Source organism: Anser brachyrhynchus (genome assembly GCF_964034855.1).
Source record: "Anser brachyrhynchus genome assembly, chromosome: 3".
NCBI lineage: Eukaryota > Metazoa > Chordata > Aves > Anseriformes > Anatidae > Anser > Anser brachyrhynchus.
In genome coordinates, this window is record NC_137696.1 from 38,225,444 (window position 1) to 38,249,859 (window position 24,416).

The 24,416-nt window shown below is 48.7% G+C and overlaps 2 long non-coding RNA genes across 2 annotated transcripts; both read right to left on the bottom strand.

Moving 5' to 3' along the window:
• Window positions 1–3,502: 3,502 nt before the first annotated feature.
• Window positions 3,503–20,888, bottom strand: LOC308192331. The gene is made up of 2 exons (XR_013948724.1): window positions 20,233–20,888; window positions 3,503–3,811 (listed from the first exon to the last, which is right to left on the bottom strand). It is a non-coding gene; the product is annotated as an uncharacterized lncRNA (long non-coding RNA).
• LOC308192332 lies at window positions 19,202–20,226 on the bottom strand. Its single transcript, XR_013948725.1, has 2 exons — window positions 19,867–20,226; window positions 19,202–19,672 (listed from the first exon to the last, which is right to left on the bottom strand). It is a non-coding gene; the product is annotated as an uncharacterized lncRNA (long non-coding RNA).
• Window positions 20,889–24,416: the final 3,528 nt, after the last annotated feature.

A 24,416-nucleotide genomic window follows, 5' to 3' on the forward strand; every position in this document is an offset into this window, starting at 1 on the left:
GATTCCTCCACCCCCTCACAAAGACAACACACACCACCTCTTTCCTCTTCACCGTGACAGGGTGCAGCGACCGCGACTGAGCGCAGCTGCGCGTACACGCTTGACTAGTTGCTGCTATCCGGCAGCAGCCCTCCGTGTAAAACCCACCCTCTCCGTCTGCGAGTGGCTGTGTTTTCTGTGAGGCTTGGGAAAGGCAAAAACTTTTACCACACACCAGGAGCAGACGTGGTACAGCACAGAATGGCTCGGGTTATTCCATCCAGGGTCCGCAGAAGTAAGAGCCACTTGGCATTCATGCAAAAACACAGCACTACCTCACTCACACCACATTTTCTCCAGTAACAAGGAAGAGGTCTGACACACACAAACCTTTTGGACTAAAGGGAAAAAGCATCGAAGGAAAAAAATTAACATTTGCAGACACTTATTGCCTTCCTGATAGCTGCGAAGTCCCTCGAGCCCCGAGGTAACTAATAATCAGCTTTGGTTTTCAGACTAGGAGGCACACAGTTCGTTCTTGTTTGCTGTCGGAGCAGCTGCACGTTCCCTACAAAAGGGCAGAGGAGGACTTGCAGGGCGTTCCTCATCATTACCTTCTCATGTGTTGCCTTTTCTGATCCTATAAAACAGGCCGTTCACCAGTGTTCAGGATCAGCATTTCCCTTCCTTAACAGAAATATGGTGACTACACTGCGGAAAATGTTCCTTATTTCAGGCGTTGTCATCTTTCCAGTGTTTTCCTTTTTAAAGCAACATTTCTTTGATCTTGCTCTTTATTCAGAAAGATAAACTTGTATGACAGGGAAAACACACTCCATAGCACCATCACAGCCCCGTTTGTTTCTAAAGCAACACTACAGAAACATTCATTGGCTATCGCCAAGTCAGAGTACTCCAAAAAAACTCCAATCACGTACTCATGTGTAAAAATAATCGCTGCTACTGTCCTGTGCCACACAGCTAATCATCACAGCTAACCCAGAAACTTCACGCTGTTTCAGCCAACCTTTAGCGCAAACACAGATCCAGCACCGGAGATTGGCGCATCCCGCTTTACGAGGCAACAATTTCTCCTCGCTTGCCTCACGAGAAGCAAGAAAAGAAGAGAGGCTTGTCACTTGTCTTCCCGTGCGTATGGGCAGAGCCAACCTTAGCCTCCGCGTGTCTCAAGCCAGATTATGTGGGAAGCTGCTGCAGTAAGCCTGATCGAGACAGCTAATCAGAGAGAGAGGTGATGTAAAAACTGCGTCGAGAGGTCTTGCCTGGGACAGAAGAACAAGCTGCCTGAAGTTAAAAGCAGCCCCTGTAGACCGCTCGTGCCAAGCACAATGGAAAAGGACTGCAAGGTTATTAAAGGACGCTTTAACATTTAATGAGAGCTTTTCATTCAGGGAAGGAATTCCAATTAAAAATATGTTCAGATCCATTCTGCTGCTACTTACTTTGAGGCTCATTTTAAAATAAAAGGATGACAGCTCCCAGTGCAGAAACTTGCTTCTCAGTTCTGCTTGCATGTTAATGCTCACGATTCAGAGCTGAGTAATAGCATTATAGTGACTCTTGGATTAAAATTGAGTTTCAGGAGGATTATTGCTCATTCCTGCTTTTTCATACCAATTAACCTTGACTGCTAAGCAGAAATCTCTGTTCCCTGCATAGGAAAAAACTCCAAAAGATATCAACAGAAAGGGATAGGGCTAGCTGTTGAACAACAGGCCGTGTAACAAACCCTACTTAGCACCTAACGTATTTCCAAAGTAAATGAAATCCACAGTCTTATATAGTTCTGGCTGAATATAAATACCACTGGGCAGCACATATCATGTGTCTGTCGTAACCATGCACCCTGTGGAAGTCTCTTACATCTCAGAATCACACTTTTCTTAGTCCTACTCCATCTTTCTACAATACAAAGACCCCAGTCCCACCAATTCAGTTGCGCTCCCTACCTTAAATATGCATGATCATCTACTCTAGTCACTGCATTAAGAGCAGCTTAGCTTCCCCGACCCTTTCATAAAAGCCAGAGCAGATCAGCATTGCCCAAGAAACACTACCATCGCTCCCACGTAACTGGAATAGAACACAACAGCTGATTAACATCTGAACAGGAACAGGACAGGAAGCAAAGGACCCAAATACAATCCCCAGAAGGAATGTTAATGGAGAATAAAAATACCCAGGGGAGATTCTGACCAGGAAATGAACGCTAGCTTTCTAATGCACAGAAGAGCATAATCACCTTGAATGGCTACCTCTGAAATCGCACAAGAACCAGCTCAGCAAAAGGTCACCTGCCAAGCCACCTTTAGCGCTGACATCTACACAAGGGGCTAACGAGAGCCCCTCACCGAGAAATGCTGACGCACCAGAATTCAGTTTAGTTTGTTCAGTGATCCCTGTGGGTTGATCTCTAGTCTGTTCGGTGATCCTTTCAACTCTCACAAGGTGGTTTAGGCTGCAAACTTCCTGAGCACCGTTATCTTTGCACCTCAGATTTCACTTCCTTCCCCACTCTGTCTTCTTACCTGGTTTCTTTTAAGATCTTCCATGGGAAGACTTTTGGAGCATGTTTCTTAGATATTTAATGAGATGTATGCCCAGCCATGAGAAAACTATTCATGGAGATTAGAAGTACTTTCAAAAGTTCCTGAAAATAACTACGTGGGTCCTGCTAGTAAAAGCAAACCTAACGACATTTATCTGGCAGAAGCTGGGAGATGACATGAGGGGAACTGGGGAGCCATGGCCTCACATTTTCTGTCTCAGTCACAAACTAGAGAATGGCTACATTAAGCAAACAATTGAAGAGAAGCGAAGGAGGGAGTGGGTGAACATTTCTGTAGAAAATCAACATGTAGGAATCCCCTTCCCCTGCCAATTCCTCCACTGTGTAGGAGAGGAAGAAAAGGAAAAAAAAATCTTATCTTACCTTCCTAAAGCATACAATGAAAAGGCATCGGATTAGGACAAACTAGGAACAACTTAAATTTTTCAACAACCTACAAGTGGCCTTCTCAGCACCTGTAAGTATTCCCCCTCAAGCCTCATCCGACCCCCAGCAATCCTCTTGTTTCAGCCTATGGGTTCATAAATTCTGAGAAAGCTGTGGCCTCCGATTCTTTAATTGCAGAGACCGAAAGTCACTGAGCCATCCCTCTAGCAGACAAACAGCAACGCTAGAAAATGCTCCGTTACTGCAACCTATATGCTTGCCTCAATATGCTCCTGAACACACCCTCCATCTAGGAGCTGTAGTAATGCACAGATGGCCAACACACCAGGCAGTACCCACACAGACTGACAATGGAGCACAGCACACGATTTGCATAATTTACAGAGGACAGATGGACAAGTTTGTTGCAGTGACCCAGCCTACGGAGGACTTACTAGGTTGCAGAGGCTTTCAGCACAGCCCCGATGCGTGCAGGTGGTGGCAAAAGCAAATTTCAAGAAATTAAACCCGTGTTTACAGCAGTCAGCTTTTTTCTGAAACGCTACCACCACAGCCAGTCTTGTGGAGTAATTCACGTGTCAGTTTTGTTCCCGTAGAGCCCTCACTCACATGTATCAACTAGATTCATCCTTTCCAATAGGAAAGAGAACTGGCACCTGCAGCGCTTCTGTAGTAACTTCTTCCTTGGCCGTGAGTCGTGCAGAAGTCACCGTTCATGCTGAGTCGCATACTGTACGGAGGAGCACACTGGGGTGAGACGGTGTCCGGGAAGCACCATTAAATTACGTGAAATTTCTCTCCAGCTCTGCCTAGCGGTAGAAAAGTCCAGCACAAACCTGCTCGGCCGTCGGAGTCCTTTAAAACACGAAAGATTTGAAAAGGCTTTGAAATGCTACTTTTGGTGCGTGCACAACATGCAGACCAGGTCTGCAGGCACTTTTATTGGCAGGCTGAGGAGCAACCTCAAGATAATATTCCAGGGGGTTCACACCTGTGCTAGAAAAGAAAGCCCCATTTGATAAGGCGGAACAATGACTTTAATCGCCCACGATGGCTAAGAATGCCCAAGTTGTACGAAGGCCTGCAGTGCTCAGAGTGCCCATCCTCCAGCAACACGCGCCACAACAGGCTCTTTGATTCCACGATCACACGGCCGCAGCCAAACATGACAAACTGCTCAGCAAGTAATAAAAAGGAGCAGCTTTCTCCCCAAGGTTTCGTCTACATATACACTGTAGTAAATTCAATTGAGTTAGAAAATAATGTAAAGTGGTATAACCCTCCTGGGTAAATGTTTTTAATTCAGTTTAAGAGCACTTTGTGTTGAATCAACTTAAGTTAAATAGATAGATACAAGACAAACTAAATTAAGGATGCCTATACAAGAATGCCGCACTAATATAATCACAACTGCTTCTAATCTGATTAAGTTAAATCAGTACAACTTCCCTGCAAAGGCATAATCCTTAACAATATTGCAGTTAACCCTTTTTGCCCTTTTCTGCTTCCTAAGAGGGTTTCGTTGTTTGTTTTTTTTAAAAAACAAGACAAAACAGAGAATGGCATCTCTCTCTTAGGATCAATATAAGCTAACCACACTACTCGAGGTATATTACGGTATTAACGTTACTGACATTTACAGGACTTGACAAACACCACGATGCCAAGACCTGCATGGCACGAAGCTTTCTCCATTCTCCCCAAGCAAGGGGCACCGGGTGCTAGCAAGGCCGTGTGCTGCACCCTGCTTTCCAGACACCCACACAGCTTCTGCTTGCTGATGTCCAACAGTTCAGACACCAGGAAGGGAATGTTCCCCGCTCTCTCATTCCTAAAGGTATGGCTCACCAACAGCTTATCTGAGTAAACTCTTTGGAGCATGTCAGCTAGTTGCCCCCAGGCACGGTCTTACTACTGCGCTTCTTCCACGAAAGTATGAGGTTCTCCTGCTAACGCTGGAGTAAGCACATACACAAAACAAGTCTGAAGTCACAGTGCTGCAAACCCACACCCTGAAGTCACCCCTCACCTCTCCAGCTCCCATAGCATTTCCGCCCGAAACAAATTTGTCAACGTTAAATTCCAGCAATTCCAAAATTACCATTTTTTTCCCCTCACTCCTCAACTTTTAACTATCTGAACCGTTTCTCCCCGAGCATCAAGACTTAATTTATCTTCATCCTTTTTGTGCTCTCACTTTCATCTCTACGGGCTTCTCCAGTGTGGTCTCTGAGCTCACTCCAACCTTCCTCACATCCACTCCAGCAACACAACCTTCACTGCTTGTCACTGCCTTCTCCTGGGGCCACTACCTCCCCAGTGCAACAAGTTTTCCCTGTTCAGAACACAAAGATAAATGGAAAACACACTCTGAGCCCCTTGCAGAGAACTAAATCCCTCATCAGCCATCAAAGTAACTGTGCCACAGCCCTGGACAACAGGGTGAGCTGTCACTTCTGCCGAGTTTCAGGAGCAGCACTGAAATCAACCAGAGTTTCCAGTTCACTTAATTTATTATTTTTTTTGCAAAGAGCTATTTTGAAGCCCTCATCCCATGGTAACACGGGCTGTAGGTACATGCAAGAGTTCAGTTGCTAAGGGAACTACACTTCCACATTTTCTATTTTACGAGACTGAAATTTAAGCTCTCCAAGGGCTGCAGGTACATTTTCCCATTAAACTACTTGGTCTCATATCTCAGATTCATACTAGTTGCTTCTAGCAATTACGAGGTTACGCGTCCCCAATACCAAAGCTAGGATTCACACTCACCGTACTTGCATGCACTGTGCAAGACAGGAGCAATTTCTACTAATAAAGAAATAGAGGCACCAGGAGAGAAAACAGCTTTGTGTGCTGTATTTGCATGAAATCCCACGTAAAAGAAAAACAGCCTCAGCTGTCATAAAAAATGGAAGCGCAAGAAAATTCAGCAAGGCAGCCTTATTTCTTGCACCTAAACCAGGAGTGATCTGGGGTAGAAAGGAGAAGGAAAGTGCATGAGCTGAACACCTACCTGACAGCAACGAGTTGAATAGGCTGCAATTCTTTACAAACACAAATAAAGCAGCTATCCTGATCCAGCAGTGGGAGAACAATAGTGGTACTATTCTCAATTTTCTCCGCTGCTAGGGTTTAATCCCAGCAAGAATCGCTTTGGTTTAATTAGCTTTTCCCTAGCAGATGGTCAGATGTGAGAGGCAGAGAATGGTACAGGCTTAGCTGTTGTGTGATTGTGCAGCTGCATCTGTAGCTGAACAGTTAAGCACGGCCAGGAGTCCAGCTGTAGTCTGCGCGACACAGTCCATCCCTGCCATTAGCCAAATGTCAGCTTCCTCTTTCTCCAGATTATATATCAGAGGCACTACCCAAAGGCAGGCAAACAACTAACATGCAATCTCACCACCGTTCCCTTTTCTCAGGGAAAACCTTCAAACCTTAGTCAACTCAAAGTCCCCCTTTCTTTGGTGACACAGAAGCACATTCAGAAGCATTGCCATGGAAACTTGAGCCATCCTCTGTGCTATTTATCAGAGAAAATCTTCTAGCACGGAAATATTTTATGATGTCTTCAGCACTGAACGCAGACAGCAGTCAGTAGAACGAAGTAAAATTACAGACTCCAGCACTGGGTAAGGATAGTGGGAGGTCGTTCTTCCTTCAACCACTCTGATCCTTGCTTCACCCACAGCTCTTTATGAGCTGCCAGAGAAAAGCAGCGCAGCACTGAGAGGAAGAGAAGTGGCGTTAGGGCAACGAACCCATCCAGCCGCAGACAGAAAAGAGGAAGGCGTTCACCGCCTTCTCCCACCCTGCCACTTTCCCTGCCCAGAAGTTATGGGGAAGCACGCTTCCTACCAGGCACGGCTGTCCCCCAGCTAACCCGAGTCACGGCCGTTTCCTCCGCCGGTGCCCGCACCGAGCACTCCCCATCGACCTCCACCTGGCCTCTGCAGCCGGGCGCCATTCGGTGTGCCGGAGCCCCCGCGCCTACGCGCTGGCAGCAGCAGTCTCAACAGGCCACGAAGCACGAACAAGGAGGGGAGGCTGCTTTCAAAAACATGCTTAGGGCCTAGCAGATTTAGGGCCTGAGCCAAGGGCAGGAACGGGCACAAAACCTGTCTCAACTCCGTAAACAATAGCGCAGCGTGGCTCCTGAAGCAGAACGTAACCCTGCAGCATCTCCTCTCTTTTTTTGTGGCGTGGCCCTGGAGTTAATCTGCCTCAGTTTGCCTCATTTATTTTAGGTTTTTTGATTTGATTTGCTTTAAGTGACTCCCTTAGCCTTCAGCACCACTGCACTGCTGAACGATTTTATTCTGAGAGTTCAGTCACAGCGATACTCCACCGTTTAATCCAGTTTAGGAAAAGCAAACAGATCCACCCACCCATCTTTCACTGGTGACCTGTACGAAGCACGCAACCGGCTATGACCCTTCTCCTCCCGTTCACGGGGGCTCCAGCTGGTCCTTTTAACAGCAGGACCCTAACGGCAGCAGCGGGGACCCGCACCTCCACCCCTCGCCCTACAGACAAGTACACGAGGGGGCTGCCTGTCACCAGCAGCCACTGGCTGTCCCGCTCCCTCGTCCTATACCCCAAAGCTTCACCTTCCCCCCCCCCCGCAGGGTTGCTTCAGTTCTTCCCGACACAGCCTGTCCTCAGGGCAGTGTTAGCACTCTCATCAACCATCTCATTCCACATTTGTCATCGTTGCTAACACCAGCGCTGTTCTGCGGGAGGTAATAACGAGCACGAATTGTCCCAAAGGGCGATTGCAGCAAGGCCAGGCACTTTTGTTTTACCGCAAGGTCAGCTTGTCCAGACTAGCACTACATCCCCTGCCTGGCATTGCTCTTGTAAAACCGAAGTGCCTGGGCTTTACCACTGTTATCCCCTGGGATAGTATAAGCCTGTTAATTATTCTGAGGTTATGGAAAAACATCTCCTTTTCAGCAGCAGAGACGAGCACTTCACCTCCACAGGGCTGCTCCCCGCAGACTCCCGTGTAAGCAAGAGAGCAAGCTGGGAACAAGAAACAGCCACGCTGCAAGCGACGGCACCTCCGCTCACCTCTCCCCCAAGGGGCTCTGAGAGGAGAAGACGGTTGGCACCAGACGTCCTAAAGAAAGCAAACTGCCACGTTCTGTGTTCATTTTTTGGGGGGGAGATATCACAGGAAACCACCCAAAGCGCTAGCAGGTCGCCACTCATCTAAGGGCAAAGCGAGTGGAGGAATGCCAGCGTACTGCCAGGCAGATGTGAGGAGGTGTTTGTCCAGCGCCGACAGCAAGCTGTTGGCTCATGCCCTCTGCTTCATGCAGCTACAAGAGCTGGGCTCTAGAGCCCGTGACTCTGGCCTAAGGAATGTCTCGACTGGAGGAACACCACACCTGCTGCTGGCTCAAGGCGCTCCAGGATCAGAACAATTCCTGTTATTTCACTCTCAGGCCGCAGCCCTGTTTTCTGGTCCCTGTCCCAGCAGGGGGAGATGTAGCTGCTCGGTGAAGGTTCCTGCTCTAGCCAGAGGAGCACATCTCCCAGGCAGAGGTGCTGGGGACTGGACACTGCAGCACAGAGACCTGGATTCCTACACGTTTCCTGAAGGCCAGCAGGGAAGCTGAACCAACTTTCTTTCCTCAACATATTAAAACTCACTGACGGGGAAGCAAAAGACCAAGAATCAGCCTCACTCCTTTCCTGGCAACCAGAAAGTTGGATTAAATATTGCTCCTGCTGCTAAGCAAGATCTCCATTTTTGCAGCAGTTGCCCATGTTGCATGACAAAGCTGAAAGACACAATGATTATATACACTTAAACGTTCAATCAATAACTTTCCACATAATCCTGTTTCAGACCTATTTATATTTTGTTCCACTTCATGTTGCCACAGGATATACTGTTGAATTTGGCATCGCAGAACAGAGGAAGGAAAGCAAATATTCAAGCAACACACTTTCTCCTTAACGCCCAAGTCTTAAAAGGAAGGTACAGAGTCAGCGGCCACTTGTTTGAAATAAAATGCGTAGTTTACATAAAATCAGGGGAGAAGAGAGTCCAATGTGAAAGGACTGGAAATTATTTGCAATCACCATAGTCTTTTGCAACAAGTAACATCCCCCTAATCACCCACCACTGCGATCCTGCTTTTAAAAGCCGTGTACGTTTCCTAAGAGACAGTGGCATGGACCACTCTGGTAACAGTAGCTCTGCAGCAACTGATCCAGAGATTGTGGCCCTGGCCAAAAAGTAAAAGCGATGCTATAAAGGCAGAGGACTACCAAGCGTCAGTTCTTTCATGCCTGTTGCTGGCTAAGGATGGCAGTAGGGAGGTCTTCTGCAGAGGATGAACTCGAATACGGAGATGACTGGCTGGTCAGAGAACTGAAGGCTGCTAGAAATTGCCAGAAGGGGAACTGCAAGACTGGAAGATCAAAGCAAACTGGCTAATGAGCTGAAAAGCTCAGAGTTTACAGCAGGACACAAAAGATGTTCCGCTGTTCTTCCCACAAACCTTGCTCACAAGGCGCCCATACTCGGATTGACACTGACAATAGAGACCATTTTTTCCCCAAGCCTGACAAACAAAAGACCTTTGTAAATAGGGCTGGGATGGCTCCTACGACAGCGACATGCAAAACTTACTGCCTGTTTCTCTCAGGTATCCCGGCAAGGATCCCAAAATAATGCATCTGCATCCTGACCCGCCATCCCTCACCAAGCTTCCAGCGCTCATCTCTTGAGGTACTAGTCAGAAGAGGAAGGCTTCTCCAGAAGAAGCTGGGGCAGTCAAGCTGCAGCATATACGTGTAAGAACATTTATCCCACTGACTGGGGGGGAAGCACTCCTGCCCAGCTTAAATCCTGGGCCCATTCCACCTCTGGGCAGACATTTTGTGCACGGTTTGTACCGAGCACAGCTCGATGGCACGAGTCACTCAATCGTTGCTGATTCCGAAGAGCATACAGGCTGCAGGGGGACAAGCCAACCTTAATTGGCCTTATCGGTGTAAATTAAACCCTACAACACACCCGAGCAAACAGCCAGTTCCTTTGGAGGAGCAGGCATGAATTATTTTGCTGCAGCTATAAAGGAAACATTGCTGCTAGGACATGCCCCTGGAGTGACTGTGCCGCTCAGCTCTCCCGCTGCATTCCTGGGGTTGTTTAGCATGGACTCAGCTCCAGCCTCTCCACAAGCAAGAAGTCTGAACCCTGAATGCCATCTGCAAACACAGCCAGACTCCACCTCCTGCATGCCTGCAGGCCACCAGGTGTGGCCAGGAATGGCACAAGCTACACACCAAACACACCTTTGATGTGGAGCTGAAAGCATGTAGCCAGGGGGCATGAACAGCACGCCGCGCCGCGCTGACTCCCAGCGCAGGAATGTGGCTGCAACCACAGGCCAAGGAAGGCAAACACATCGCATTCCTCACCGGGCAGGGAAGGAAAACAAGCAGCAAGCCCACACACCCGCCAGGCTGACACCCGCCACGCTCCCCACGCACGCCAGCCCTGCCACTGCCAGGACCCCGATGACAGCCTCGGCCTCAAACTCTTCCGTGGGGCCTCCTCGAGTCCTCCAGGAGACTTCGAGCCACGGAAAAAAAGCCCCAGAGCGAGGCAGCAGGGCTACCTGGTGCGTGGTGCGGGGATGTGAAGAGCCATCAGCAGGGCTGGAAGTAACCACATGCCAGAGTGGGAACCGAGAGCTGCGCGGTAGCCTGGGAAGGGAATTTCCCTGCCTTTTCCTACAAGAGAAGGGGAGAACACAGCACTGAGCCTTGCTGAGCCGAGGGGGCAGAGCTGAACAGGAGGCTGACTTCGCGCATCAGGGGTGCTTGGAAGGGTCCAGGTATTTTTCCTCCCCAAGGAAAGCACTCTGCCTGAAGTCAAGCAGCTTCTCTCAGATGCAATCACTTCCTCATTAGCAAAAAGTCCTTCCTTAAACACTGCCCTCCTACCCACAGAAACAGACCTGATCTGCACTGTACATCATCCTTCTCTCCAGCAGCACGGACACCTGGTCGCTTACATGATCACGAGAGACTCAGTGCACAAAAATCCAACACACAAGCAACCTCTTGTCCCAGGACCTCACTCTTTTACAGTCACCGTAGGTTCTAGTCAGAAAGCACTCTTTTTTCATGGGAAGCTCCTGGAAGTCCCAAAAGCTTTCCGAAGAATTCAGTTACTAAACGGGAAGTTACTCCTAAGGGATAAAAGATGAACCAGGAGGTAAAGCTGTCAGCACTCAAGCCCATAAAAGGAAGGCTGTGTTCTGAATCCTTCACGCTCTGAACCTGCACTTACCCCGTGTGACACAATAAAATGCCAATCCCCACCTAAAAACCCATCAGCCAGTGCTAAGGGACAACTGTGAGACTTACTAGCCAGCGTTCCCTCATCGCGCAGCAGGAAAGCCAACGCTCCCATGAGCGCTGTAGCAAGAATATACCCCACTTGAATCTATACCAATATCCCCCAGGTCACCAAAGAGAGCTCCTAGCTGCTGGGCTACACAAAGTGTGTTCTCAACTTCAGCAGAGCACAGGGATGCCAGAAAGGAGCAGGATTTCTAAAGGAAAAATGTCAGAAACTGTACAACACGAGCTGATACAGCAGAGCAGACATTCCCTTCTACTTTCCAAGAAGCAAAGAGCACACGCACGGAGGGAGCCCTGTGCTGTCAGTGCACAGAGCAGCATCAGCAGATTCAAAGAGCTCCAGAAGGGCTGAAAGGCTCTGATCTCTGGGGAACCTGGAAGGGGCAAGGTCAGCGTAGCCGCAAGCTCCGGGAACACGCCGATGCATCTAGCAAGCTGCCAGAGCAGGGATGGTTTATGAGGCTGTGGCCCAGCTGTTCCACACCCTACACGTGCATTTCAAGGCCCTCGCTGAGGGGAACGGCCTGGTATTAGGTAACAAGACCAGGCCAGATGAGGTCCAACAGACTTTCCCGTGCCCATTAAAATTCAAGGCCTCGAGCCACCTACTCCCTCCCAAGCCAGGAAGGCAGGCTGCTGCACCAGCACCAGCACTGGGAAGAAAGAGGCATGAAAGGCTAGATTTACCAATAGATTTATATCCGAAGATATAAATAGAAGCCTGGCAGGATTTACAAAAGCACCCAACCAGCTTAGGTGTCTAAATCACCGTATGCAGGAGAAAGGGCCTCTCCAGCTCTAACCACCCCATACCTCCCCAACCCCAGCCACCACAAGAAAACCCAATCCCGAGAGGACGGCAGCCCCTGCTGCTCTGCAGGCTGCCAAGGGCCGTTCCCCTGCAATCCACTTCGACGGCGACTGCACCGAACTCCCGCAAGCCTCGACAGCACAACCCGCCGTGGCCACGGCTCTCAGAGCATTGCCACCGGCCCGGTTCCCGGAATAGGAGCTTCCCCTTCAGCCTCTCCTCTCCCTGCCCCCACCAGAGCTTTATTTTCCTTTATTTTCAAGGTACAGCCCTCACCCTGCCACCGGTGGGCGGGTGAGTGGGGGAAAGGGGCCCTTTATAACCGTAGTGTTGCAATCTGCCAGCTCGGCCAGGCGGCCTGTTCCCGCCTGCACCGTATTAAATACCTTATAACTGATTACACCCCCATGGGGCATGATTAGCAGTCTTCAGAGAACAAAGTCTACTTTCATAAGAATAAGAACAGACACGTACTGCTAACCTACTACACAGCTGGGCAGGTGAGGAAACAGAAAAAAGAAGGGGGGGGGGGAGAGTTAACTGTACGGCTAGCTCTATTCTTCCCTCCCCTGTTTCAGCGACTGTGGGTCACGATTTCCACTGCCCTGAACCGTTCCCTTCAGGCCTAACCCAGCAGATTCGGGTGATACAAGCTCACAAACAAACAGCCTGCTGCCTGTGGAAGCTGGGCAAAGTCCTCGCCCCGAGGGGTAAGGGCTTGAGGCATCAGGCTGAGCTTTGCTCTGGGTGACAGCAACTCCCTCCCGGCAGTTCCCAGGCAGAGGGGAAGGTGAATTCCACCAGCAGCATCGAAAACAGCACCAAGGAGGGAAAGCTCAAAATACGATCGCGTACCCACGCCCCTCTAACACTCTGTGTATATCTGGAAAGCCTATACAAGCAAGAGCAAAGCACCTGATTGAATCTCTAAGTTAAGAGCTCTCCAGAGTCGGGCAATTCTTCTTCTTGTGGGGAGCGAGGAGGCAGCAAACGGGAGGAAAACCCTCTGCATCCGAGCAAGATAAGAGGAATCCCCAAACATACACAGTCCGTACGCACTGCCGCAACAAAGAACCGGCTTGATGGAAACTTAGCCAATCTGACACGGAATGACCTACAGCTCATTAGCAGGTGCCTTCCAGATCTCAAATGCCCACACAAACAGCCACAAACTTATTTGGTACTATCTGGCCTCCATCTCGGCAAGGCACAAGAAATCAAACAGACTGCACAGCCTTTTACCAAAAGGAATTAAAGAAAAATAAAAACGGGAGGCAACTCCTAGGCTCAGACAAGGCTAGGATGAGCCCTTCCAGCTGCTCTCCCCAGATCAATGGAAGAGGAGAGCAAGGCAGGAAGCTCCAGGAAGATGTTCCTATTTCCGAGGGATGCCGTGCAGCAGCTTCAACAGAACAGTGAGAACCTTTCTAACTTTGTCATTCTGGAAACAAGTCACCTGCTTTACCCAGAGCCCATTTTCTCTGCCGGTGGCCCCCTGGATGCTTATGATATAGCCTGGAAGCCCTTGCATTCAGCTGATGCGTCTGGAAGGGGGTGCCTCGGTGACACATTCCACCCAGATTCTTACCCAACCCACCCAAGAGAGGATTTGTGGATGGAGACACCAACCCGGCTATGAACGAACTACTTATATCTGCATTACTCAGCAGCTGGTCTGTCACCCAGCACGCAGGAGGTATCTGAACTCCATTATCTGGTCTCATTTGTACAGCAAAGTCTGAATGTTCTCCTTATTACACACAGCCTTAAGGCACCGACTGGCTTTAGGCTCCGACATACTCGGCACTGATGTAGGAGCATCAATACATGTCGAGTTATGAAACACATCGTGCTCCTAGGGTTTGGAAAAATGGGAGGTTTCACCATAAGCACAAGTTAGTCATTAGAAGCTCCTGGAGGTAATTTAAATTATCGCAGACAGCACAAAAATAGTTTGTCTTTGGGAGCTGAAATTCCAGAGCTGTAATAAATCCAGGTGGCATCGTAAAACTTTTCCTAAAGGCTTCAGGTTAGCTGTGAAGCCCCAGATGCCCTCCTATAATCAAATTCTGCCACCACGGGCTAACAAAGGGGAAACCACTCTTCACACACACGCTAATTAAATAAATAAATAAACCCTGTAAAGCCCTTCAGCTCCTAAGAGACAAAAGTAGTCTGCTTGCATTTTGTACATACGATGTATGTTACGTTTATATTTTTGTATGTATGCACACATAATAAATAGAAATACATGAGTAACATTAAAAAAACAAACGCATCTTACAATTAATTTTTCCATCCCCCACCATGCTGGGCAGCTATCAGTCAGGCATGTGAGCTCCAATTGGAGCTCTGCAATCCAACGCTCTCCCTCGGCTGCTGTACCCTCACGGATTCCCTGCACCCACCCCCATTCCCCGAGTAAATTGCCTTCCACTGCAGAGAAGCACTCCTGCTATTCCATTACCGGTATTCACCACCAGGGCAAGAGACCCTAATTTAGCCCCGCACGGGCCTTCTGCAAACTGCTAATCCCCACTACACAGCTGTTTTTCAAATGCACGGGAATGAGCAAACCGTAAACGATTTATGGCGCGTGGCAGGAAGACTCCTGGCTCCCTGCGTAGGCGGGGTTTTGGGACAAGATCATGCTTGGACTAATGTTTATATTGCAAGTTGTCAGTCGGGTAGTAAATCATCTCCGGAGCTGCAGAGTAATACAGTTCTCTCCATCCAGCCGGAGCCTTGACGACACTGAATCCTGTTATAGCCATTTCAGACTCACCCAGGAACCTATTACAAAGGCATCATCACATGAGGAAAAAACAGATACACTTACGAGTAGGTTCTACAGAAATTAGGCAGTCTGGCCAGGGTGACTTGCTTTCAGGAGTCAATCCAGCCTGGTATCAGAAGTTTCCCCAAAATGACACTCCTTGCTAGACCCAGAAGAAAGAGGACTGAGCGCCTACACAGACATCTGCTAAGAGTGTATTTGCTACCAAAATGCAGCTAGCTGAGGAAATCCTTCTCAAAGTTTTCACTTCCTCGTATTAACCATAGCGCAAGCAATGCTTAGAAACTCAATTCCAGAAGTTCAAGAAACAGCTTGCATACTTCAGCACATGAGATGCTTTCTGCTCAGAAAAATGAAGGTAGGAAGTGAACTTGAAGTCCATTCTAAGGAAGGTTACTTAAAACAACTCGAATTTAAACAAATATCCTGCCATTTTCCATTACTTTTCCCCATTTGACATGATCACCGACAATAAAATGGAAGGGGGAAGAACCCTTAAATAAGGAAAAGGCAATAAATAAGATGTATCAAAAAAAACAATAAAAAACCAGAACAGCAGAATCAACTGCAATCACTTTTCACTCATTTGAGATTAACCAGATTTCAAATCACCTCCCCAGAATATTTTTAACTTCCCCATCAAGCAGCAGCAGAGCCCTCGCTAATGAACAGCAAAGCTGCAGGATGAAATCTGATTTAGGAGACAATGAAGCAAGGCGTCTTTGGGAACTGCAGAGAGTTTGCGCAGCGAGACATTCCTGGGTCTGAAAAGTTACCCTGAGTAGCATATGCTAAAATAATGGTCGAAAATCTCACTGCCACAATAATTATCTAATTATTGTCTTGGGAAAATAACTTATATTCTTTTGAAACAAATGCTATGAAGTAAAACTCGCCTAAGGCTTTTTATGAGCCTAAGTATAATTCCCCAATAGTCAGAGAAACTACCCCATCTGTCACTTTTGATTTCAGAACCATCCACATGAGCATTACCTGAATGCAGCTGGATAACTGAGACTTTAAGCACAAGAGTACGGAAATCCACTGTTAGGATCTCTATACTGCCAAAAGCAGCTTTATTGCATGGACAGAATACAAATACAGAACTCAACCAAAGACCCAGTAGTCACACTGGACTCTCAGTTCTGAATTTGCTGACCCCTAGAAATCAGACATGTAAGCCAGTTCCCCCTTGCCACTAGCAGCAGGTCAGAACCCCTGCACCTAAAAACTAGCCCAACCTTTGCAGAAAACCTTAAAACCTTACTTCCCGATCCCGAACCATTTCACTTTTTAATCTTTATTCTCTCAGTACCACACAACCTTTGTGAAAGCCAGTAACCCTTTACTCACAGGAGTTACACCTGCCACAGAAGGGTTACGTTGTGCCCTGGAGCACACGTTGTTCCAGACCAGCCCATAAGGAGGGTATCCACACAGAGATCTCAGCGTTTGAAAGACCTGCTCCTAGCTCTGAAAATCCTCCCGGTCTGCAATTATCTCCAGGAGTTCCCCTTGCATTTAGGCAGATATTACAAACACCCTCTTACATGTATTTCCATACAACTGCCACTGACCTTTATCGGCCTATCCAGCAAACCAAATTCATGCCCGTGTGACCACGCAGCACTGCTGATCCTCCTGATCCTCAACGTGGATTGGACAAGACTGCAGGACACAGGCTGTGTTTTCCCAAACACCACTAAGTTGAGGCTCGTACTACAACATACTGGATCTCACCCGAATAGCCTTAAAGTCTCCTGCCAGCCACCTTAAGGACTAAAGTCCACTACAAGACTGCAACGTGGAAAGGCCAAACTCCACGCGCACTCTTCCTGCTTAGAAGCGAAGGCAGGGAGCACAAATTGCTTCGTCTGAACACTTGGAGTAAAGAGACAGTACTTACCTGCCTTCGCATTCATGAATAAGACAGCCCTCACCTACAGACTGCATTATCTTTCCAAGCAGCCCACTCTCCACCAGCTTAAAATCCTCAACTACCAGCCCTAACCAGAGCAGCGGGGGTGCCTTTTTCTAGATGTAGGTATCACAAAAGGAAAGGTTAATGGGCAAATAAAATAGTAAGTAAGCGTGATTCAATACCTTGCCTCTGACACAGGCCAATACTAGGTGGTTTAGAAGATAAAGCAAGAAGCCCGAGTGGACAATTATGGAACGAATTGCCCCTTTTTCTAACCTTTGCCTGTTAGAGATTGGGTTATGTCTGAAAAATATGCCTTCTGAAACAAATTCTTTAGCGAAAGCAAGTCTGAACATTTCCATTTGTATAAATGCTTGATCTCTTCTGAATCCCGCTCAGCTCTTAGCCTCAGTGCTATTATGTGGTAGCGAATTTCCACAGATTAGACATCATGTGAAAATACTTTAAAATCATTACTCAGTTTGATGCCTATCAGTTTTACTGAATTGCGTTCACCTCAACTGAAGAACACATTCCAGTTTCTTCACCTCTACGCAGCAGTCTTCCTCAAACTTGGCAGCCAGCACCGTTGAAAAGCGGAGGAAACTGAGCCCACCCAAGTGATGCTTATCCTGCATTCCAACCATTGCAGTGCTGCTCTCACTCCTACACGGCCTTCCACGCTATCTCCTTCCTAAGCACTGCTCCCAAGAGGACACTCCAGAGAGGGTGGCTCTCGGCATTCTGACTACGAGACAGCCTGCGAGCTGCTTGCTGCTCTCGGCCTTCTCTGCCTGAGCATACTAGCAATGGGACCATAAACGAACATCCGGGCAACAAAGGGAATAATTTCCTAGTCTGGGAACAAACAAGGGGGCACAAAAGAGAAAAGATTAATTTAAGTCGTAAAGATTCAGCCGGATAAAGCATTACAAGCTGTGGAAACAGGAAACAGCTCCTGGGAAGGGAAGAAAGGGGGGTCTCAGAGTGGCCACTTGCCTTAAAGATGACAGGGCCTGACTTAGACTCCACAGCAATTTCATCGTGCTACAGCACTTGCAGGTCAGTGGAACATGCAGGAGTCTACTTCACTTTGAAGTCAGCTTTGGACATGAGGTTATCTTAAAAACTAAGATGGGGCAGGAATTTTTCAACCGAAAAATGAAGAGTGAGGAACAGGAATGATCTGAACACATTCACACAATCTCTGGCAGATACTAGATATCCCACCTCAGAGTTTAACATTCTGGCCATCATTCCCCTCCAAGCTGCTGTAAAGGTACTTCAGTTTTGAAAAGTAACATTCTTCCTACTTCTGGTACAGACCCAGCCAGTCTAGAGTTAGGAAAAAGCCCTCAGGTAGGGGAACTGGCAGGGAAACATGATAGGCAGTTTCTTGCCTACGGCATTAGCCCTATTTGCATAGATTATGCACGCAGTTCCTTTGCACTCCTGTGTAAAACGGGTATTAGAGAGAACCATATTTTTCCAGTTACTAGTGACTTGAAATACACAGCTGGCAGAAACGCTCGAGGTGTCACACACAAAGGGGACATCTTCCCAAACAAAGCTTTCACGCTAGGAGAGCTTCAGGACCTTAAGTTACTTGCAAAGGATCAACCAAGTCCAACAGCCAAGGAAGTCTGCTCCACTCATTATGCAAATTCCCATTCCTGACAACACTGGTCAAAAGAGCAGAGAGGAGTAAAAAAGGTATCAAGTACAATCTTCCTTTCTTAGTGGAGGAATCCTGCCCTCAATCAGTATCACATGCAGGCTCATTTGAGACTCCTACATGTAGCATTTCTCCCAGCAACACGAAAGGCAGACAAAGTACAACATTATTCTTGTCACACTGCACTGTAAAGTTCGGCTCTTGCTAACAAGGACGCAAGATGGTTATTTGTTATGACCTAACCTCCAGAATTATTTCTCGGGACCAGGCTGTAGATGCGGTGATGTATGGAATTTTCAGGGTCCAGTTTTCAGTAGACCCATCTTAAAACGTAGCAGACATCTCAGCAGGTTAGGAAGCTCATCTTTGGAAAAATCATCAGCTTCCAGGACCCACAAACATCAAATATATGTCAAACAACTGCCAAAAAATATAGTCACACCTTACTGAATCTTGCTTATTTTGCTACTGTTGAAACAGTTAGGCATGCTTTACCTTTTTAAAAGCACTTTATACACCACGTCGTCCTCCACAAATCCTTTCTCCAAGCCAGCTCTGGTACCGTTCACACCAGCACTGACATCCATCATCCTGCCCACCTTTATGTCTCCCGCTCTGGGACAAAAAGGAGCAGACTTGCAAAGGACTACTCCTCTTTCGAAGGTATAGTTTATTTCATACTCTCCCTAAATACCGTGCCACATGGTTGTACTTAGAGTGGTTGGGGAAGATAAGAATCCAGGATTTGAAAGCTGCAAAGCAAGTGACTTATCAGCAGCCAACAAACTACTTGAAACACTGAAAAAGAATGCAAGGTCATCTTTGGTTCAAAAAGCTGTTTTGAAGAGTCAACGGGTCTTTGCTTGCAACACATCCCCTCCTGACCCAATGTCCTGTTAATATTAAAGATGAAGATGGTCATAGGTTGCACTTTTGAACCCCGCTGGCCCTTCTGAAATGCATTCCCACAACTTCAAGAGCACTGGGTGCCTGGTGAGAATCAGAGCTTCTGATTACCGCAGCTAGGACCTGCTGGCTTAAATGTTGATTCAACATCCAGAAGCTGAAAAGCACTGGACGCAAAGCACTGTTGGGACACACACATTTTCTGCAGTGATCCACTAAAAGTGGAGAAAAGACGAAGGAATTGTATTAAAGTGACTTGACAAGTGAAAGGGATGGAAAATTTAAAGGACCAAGCTGTTAGCTGCCAGCAACACACCTGCACCATTGTCACTGGATTGGTTAAATATGGGTGGAAAACACAACGTGGTAGAAGAAATAACCCAACAGAACAGAGGGTCGCTAGAATTACCTAACTCTGACACTGCAGTGATTGCAAGAGCAGGATCTTCAGAAAAGCGATCAGGATGTCACCGCGACTCTGGCTCAGACCTCTTGTAATTATGCAGAGAATACAGCTACTTCAGCTTCTTTAGATCTCATGTACAGAGCACTAGTCTTAACTGAAGTCTTCCTCTGAGGGACTCTTACTGAATTCTTCAGGGTTTACTCCCATTTCATTTGCAGCCCTGACCTTAGGCTTGTGTTGCCTGAATGGAGAGAACACCTTAGACAGGGACTGACTATCAACTGTGCGGTTTGATAGTGTCAAAAAAATTCAAGTAGAGGGACAAAAGCACAGCCTGACTCAGCATCAGCTCATTCCTGGCTTTCTTACCTGCTGTCTGCTGCTTCAGCGGTTCATTGCTCCCTCTCATGTAGGCCCTTTACCCCAGTTCTTCCTCTGAATCTGTAAAACACGGATGAACACCTCTGAAAAGCTTCCCCTGGCACGGAACTATTTACATCTGACGGACGATTCTTTCCAGCGGACAACCTCCACCTGCCATACCTCAGGCCCGGGTCGCTCCCAGCTTCACGTATCCCTCGCACGCCCCGGCGCTTACCAACGCAACCCCCCGCACGCCTAAAAACCCCAACATCACCATCCTGCCTCGCACCCCGCTCCACGCTGCGGGTGTTCAAGCTCAGAGCCGGGCGCGTCTCGCTACCTTTCGCTCAGATTTTTTTTTTATTATTTTTTTTAAGATGTTCCCAGGGGCTGCTCACCCCTTGCACGGCCGGGAGGGGGGGGGGGGGGGCACCCCTCGTACCAGGGCGCCTGACGGAGAACTTCCCCCCGTTGGGTTCGGCACCGGGGCAGCGCTGCTCCCTCCCCCCCCGAGCCTGACCGTGTCGGTGACGCTCCGCTTCTTTAACACACACACACCGGCTCACACTTGCCTCGCAGCTCCCACCCCAGCCACCCCCGTGCCCCGCTTCGGCCCCGGCCCGGCCCCGGCCCGGCCCCAAACTTTGCCCCCGCTCAGCCCCGCTCCCTCACCGCCCCCCCCGGCTCACGGCTTCAGGCCGCCATTTTGCCGCGGGGCACGCCGGGTAAGCCGGCGGAATCCCCACGCCGCGCCGCGGCTGCGTCATCGGGCGGCACGGCCAGGGGCGGGGCGCGACCAACGGGGACGGGGACGGGGGGAGGGAGCGGCATGGGCGAGCCCAAGTGCGGGACGCGGGGGGGGGGGGGGGGCGGGGGAAGGTGCCCCCACCCGCTGGAGGCGCCGTCCCTGAAATGGCGGCTGGGGGGGAGCGGGGTGAAGAAGGGGAAATGGGGGGCTGTGGGTCAGGGGGTGCGGGCGGCTGTCTGTGTGGCGGAGCCGGCACAATCCTGCCACAGCATTACGTGTGGACCTTCCCGTTCCAGCTGTGCCCGTAAATCTCTCTGATGAGGCGAGCCAGCTCGAAAAAATAACACTGAGGGACGTGGCACAGAAATAGTCTGACAAACCGGGAGCCGTGTGCCTTCAGATAGAAAACTGTCAGAGCTGAGGTGTCTTCGTGTGTATTTAAGGGCATGGGATGGCTACTCAGCTATTCCTTCAGCTCCCCTTCATGGCATGACTCTTGCATGGCTGAGGACGGATCCAGCCCCTGCTCTTTGCCTGATTTCTTTCTTGGTTCTCCCCAGCAGGCTGCAGCCCTTGATTCCCTCGCAGGTTACCTCTAAGGTTATGCACATCAGAGCAGGCCTTGAGAAGGGGCAGCTCAGCGCTTGTGACACGTGGGGAGAAGGTTGCAGGGGAGGACTACAGAAGAAGTTATTACAGGCTGGCCATGGCAGCCAAGAGTCTGTGGGTGCACTCAGGAGCCCAGAACGGGCTCGCAGTAACTGCAGGTGATCTGCCCTCTTTAGGTCTTCGCCAGCCAGGACAGTTTCCTGGGAGCCAGCGTCCAGAATCGCAGCTTCCTCTGATTGTTGTGTGCCTCAGCCTCTGAGAAACACCCTGACGCTTTGGGGCATATCACAGGGAAGTCAACGTGGAAGCATAATCCCACCTCCGGATCCCAGTGGGGAAGGAGGGAGAGGGGGAGAGTAGCGAATGGAAAAATCCACCTCAAAATCCCAAGGACAAATGCCTGCTTCTTGAAGAGGGGCTGAGGACAGTGTGTACCAGCAAAAGAAGGATGAGAAATACTCAAATCTGGACACAATTTTGGTAATGCACTTTGGCGTTTATCTGCAGACTCATCCACTCTATTGTTCCCGCCTGGAGACTTCAAGAAGTCAATACCTTTTAACTTTAAACCAACTCACCCCATTTATTCCATTCTGAGCTCACACACGTTCTCTGTCCACTGCCTCTCAGGCCTCTTCTGTAGCCCTGCTCACCCTCTGCTCCCTTCCCTGTTGCTCTTTCTTTCACAAACAGTTGATAACCACATGGTTGTTAATTGAGCTGAATCCAGAGGAAATTTGCATAGCTGAAAGAAGTCCTGACAGCATTTGGATGATACTCCCAAATGTATAATGTTTCCAAGGCCTTCAGGTGTGCATCCAGGTAGTAAAAAGGCTCACAGTGCTGCAAACTGGACCCAAACATTCTCTTCTCTTACACAATAACAGACAGGTGCTCGGCAGGACCCTGCTTCCATGACCTTGGGAATACTGTGCAAAAACGTCTGCTCTGCACCCAGCAAGTGCCGTCTGCACCATGCCACACGTCAGCCAGGGATATTTCAAGAAAGCCTTCAATACGTGTGCCCCCATAAATTCTCCAAATCCTCCCTGTGCCGGAGTCAGATAACAAGCAGAAGGACAATGGCTCCAAGAATCCAGGCTGCCCATCTGCTCTCCACTTCCAGATTCTTGCTTCCACCGCGCCAGCTGATGAAATTTTCATAGCTGATGAGGTTTCTCATTTCCAATGGGCCTTGCTGCCTTGGAGCATTCACAGTTGTGGTCTGTTCAGGTTTCCGTGGGTGTGCTCTGATGGCAGCAATGATTAGAGTCCTTTGGTTTCTTTTGGTGAGCTCTCAGAGTAGGATCATAGAATCACAGAGGATCTGTGAAGAGGATCTTCAAGCATTTATGAGTTTAGGTGAAATAAGCCCTACAGGAAGGTGGTCTGAGCATTTAACGCTTCCGTTAAACTCAGCTCTTCTCAAAATCAGATCCCAAGGTCACACAGCCAAAGGGAGGCAGAAACTGAGCTAGGGATGCCTGAACAGCAGTCACCTGCTCTAAGCACTAAAAAAAACCCCTTCCTCAGATCCATAAGTCCTCGATTGCCAATTCCTCTCTCCCTCTCTCTCTCTTCACACACATCCACCCTGCCTTTTCCTGTATCCGGAATGCTTGTGAGCTGGACTTACCACTGCCCTGAGCCCAGAGATGTGACATGATGCGGAAGCATGACGTTGTGTTACATTATATTCATTTATATAACACCATTAATGCCAAAGTGCTGCTCCCTGCTAGAGCCAGTTGCTCGCTAAAGCCTCTGAAGTTCAATTAACAAGCACCAGGTAATCTAACACTTGACTCCCAATAATCCCTTTATTTTAAGGGGCCTCTGGCGGATGCTAAAGCTCTCAGCAAACAATCCTGGAAGTACATTTAGATTCTCTCAAATACCAGCTGAATTTATGACCCTTAATGAAGAGCAGGGAGGAATCTCTTCAAAATACTTTCCAACTGGCAGCACTTTATATAGATGCCTGTAACTGTATAAAAAGAACCCCTGGCGGGCAGGTGCCACCCCGTGGAGGGACAAATCCCTCTGAAGTGCCTACAGTCTTGGTTGAAGAAGTTAGACACCAGAAATAATGTCTCCCCACCAGAAGAAGGCAGTGCAGGCTTGGTCCTCTCAAGTTCCCCACCGACCCAGGTCAAGCTAGGAAGACAACAGTGTCTGTCAACCAGCCTTTGGTGATCCCTGCCTGAGAGCTGCATGAAGTCCCATTTCTTTCTGCTTGGATGCTGCAGTCAAGAAGGGATTCTCAGGACATGCTTGTCTCCTCCACTGCTTCTGTGACTCCAGCCGCCCAAGGAGGCTGCGCAGAGGATTCCCCACTGGACCTCAGCTGGGAAGCCCTCAGAGGCAGAAGAGGTTTCATGGACAGGCTGAGCCCACCAAAACAAAACAAAACAAAATTAAATAAAGAAAACCAAGACATAAGGGAGCAGAGCTTGCACTCTGGAATACGCCAGTACAAGAGGAGCCCAGCACCCAAAATCAGCAGCACCTCAGGAACAATAAGAACAGCAAAGCGCAGACAGCCTGGGACAGCCAAACATGTCTGTGGAGGCAGATTTGGACAGCCAAACACACCCTGCCAGCATGCCTGGAGCATGCACCTACCAGAGGAAGACAGCCCACCAGTAAACCAGCTGCTAACAATACCCGGGTGCATAATGCAATCCATCCTACTACATAACAGCAGGGGCTGGGGCTCAATTTTAACATATGTGCCACTCTCCAAAAACACCTGGAGTTTTTTCATGGGCAAACACTTTGCTGTCAGGATCCCCAGCAGCAATGGCTGAAGAACAGAACTGTGCTGACCCAT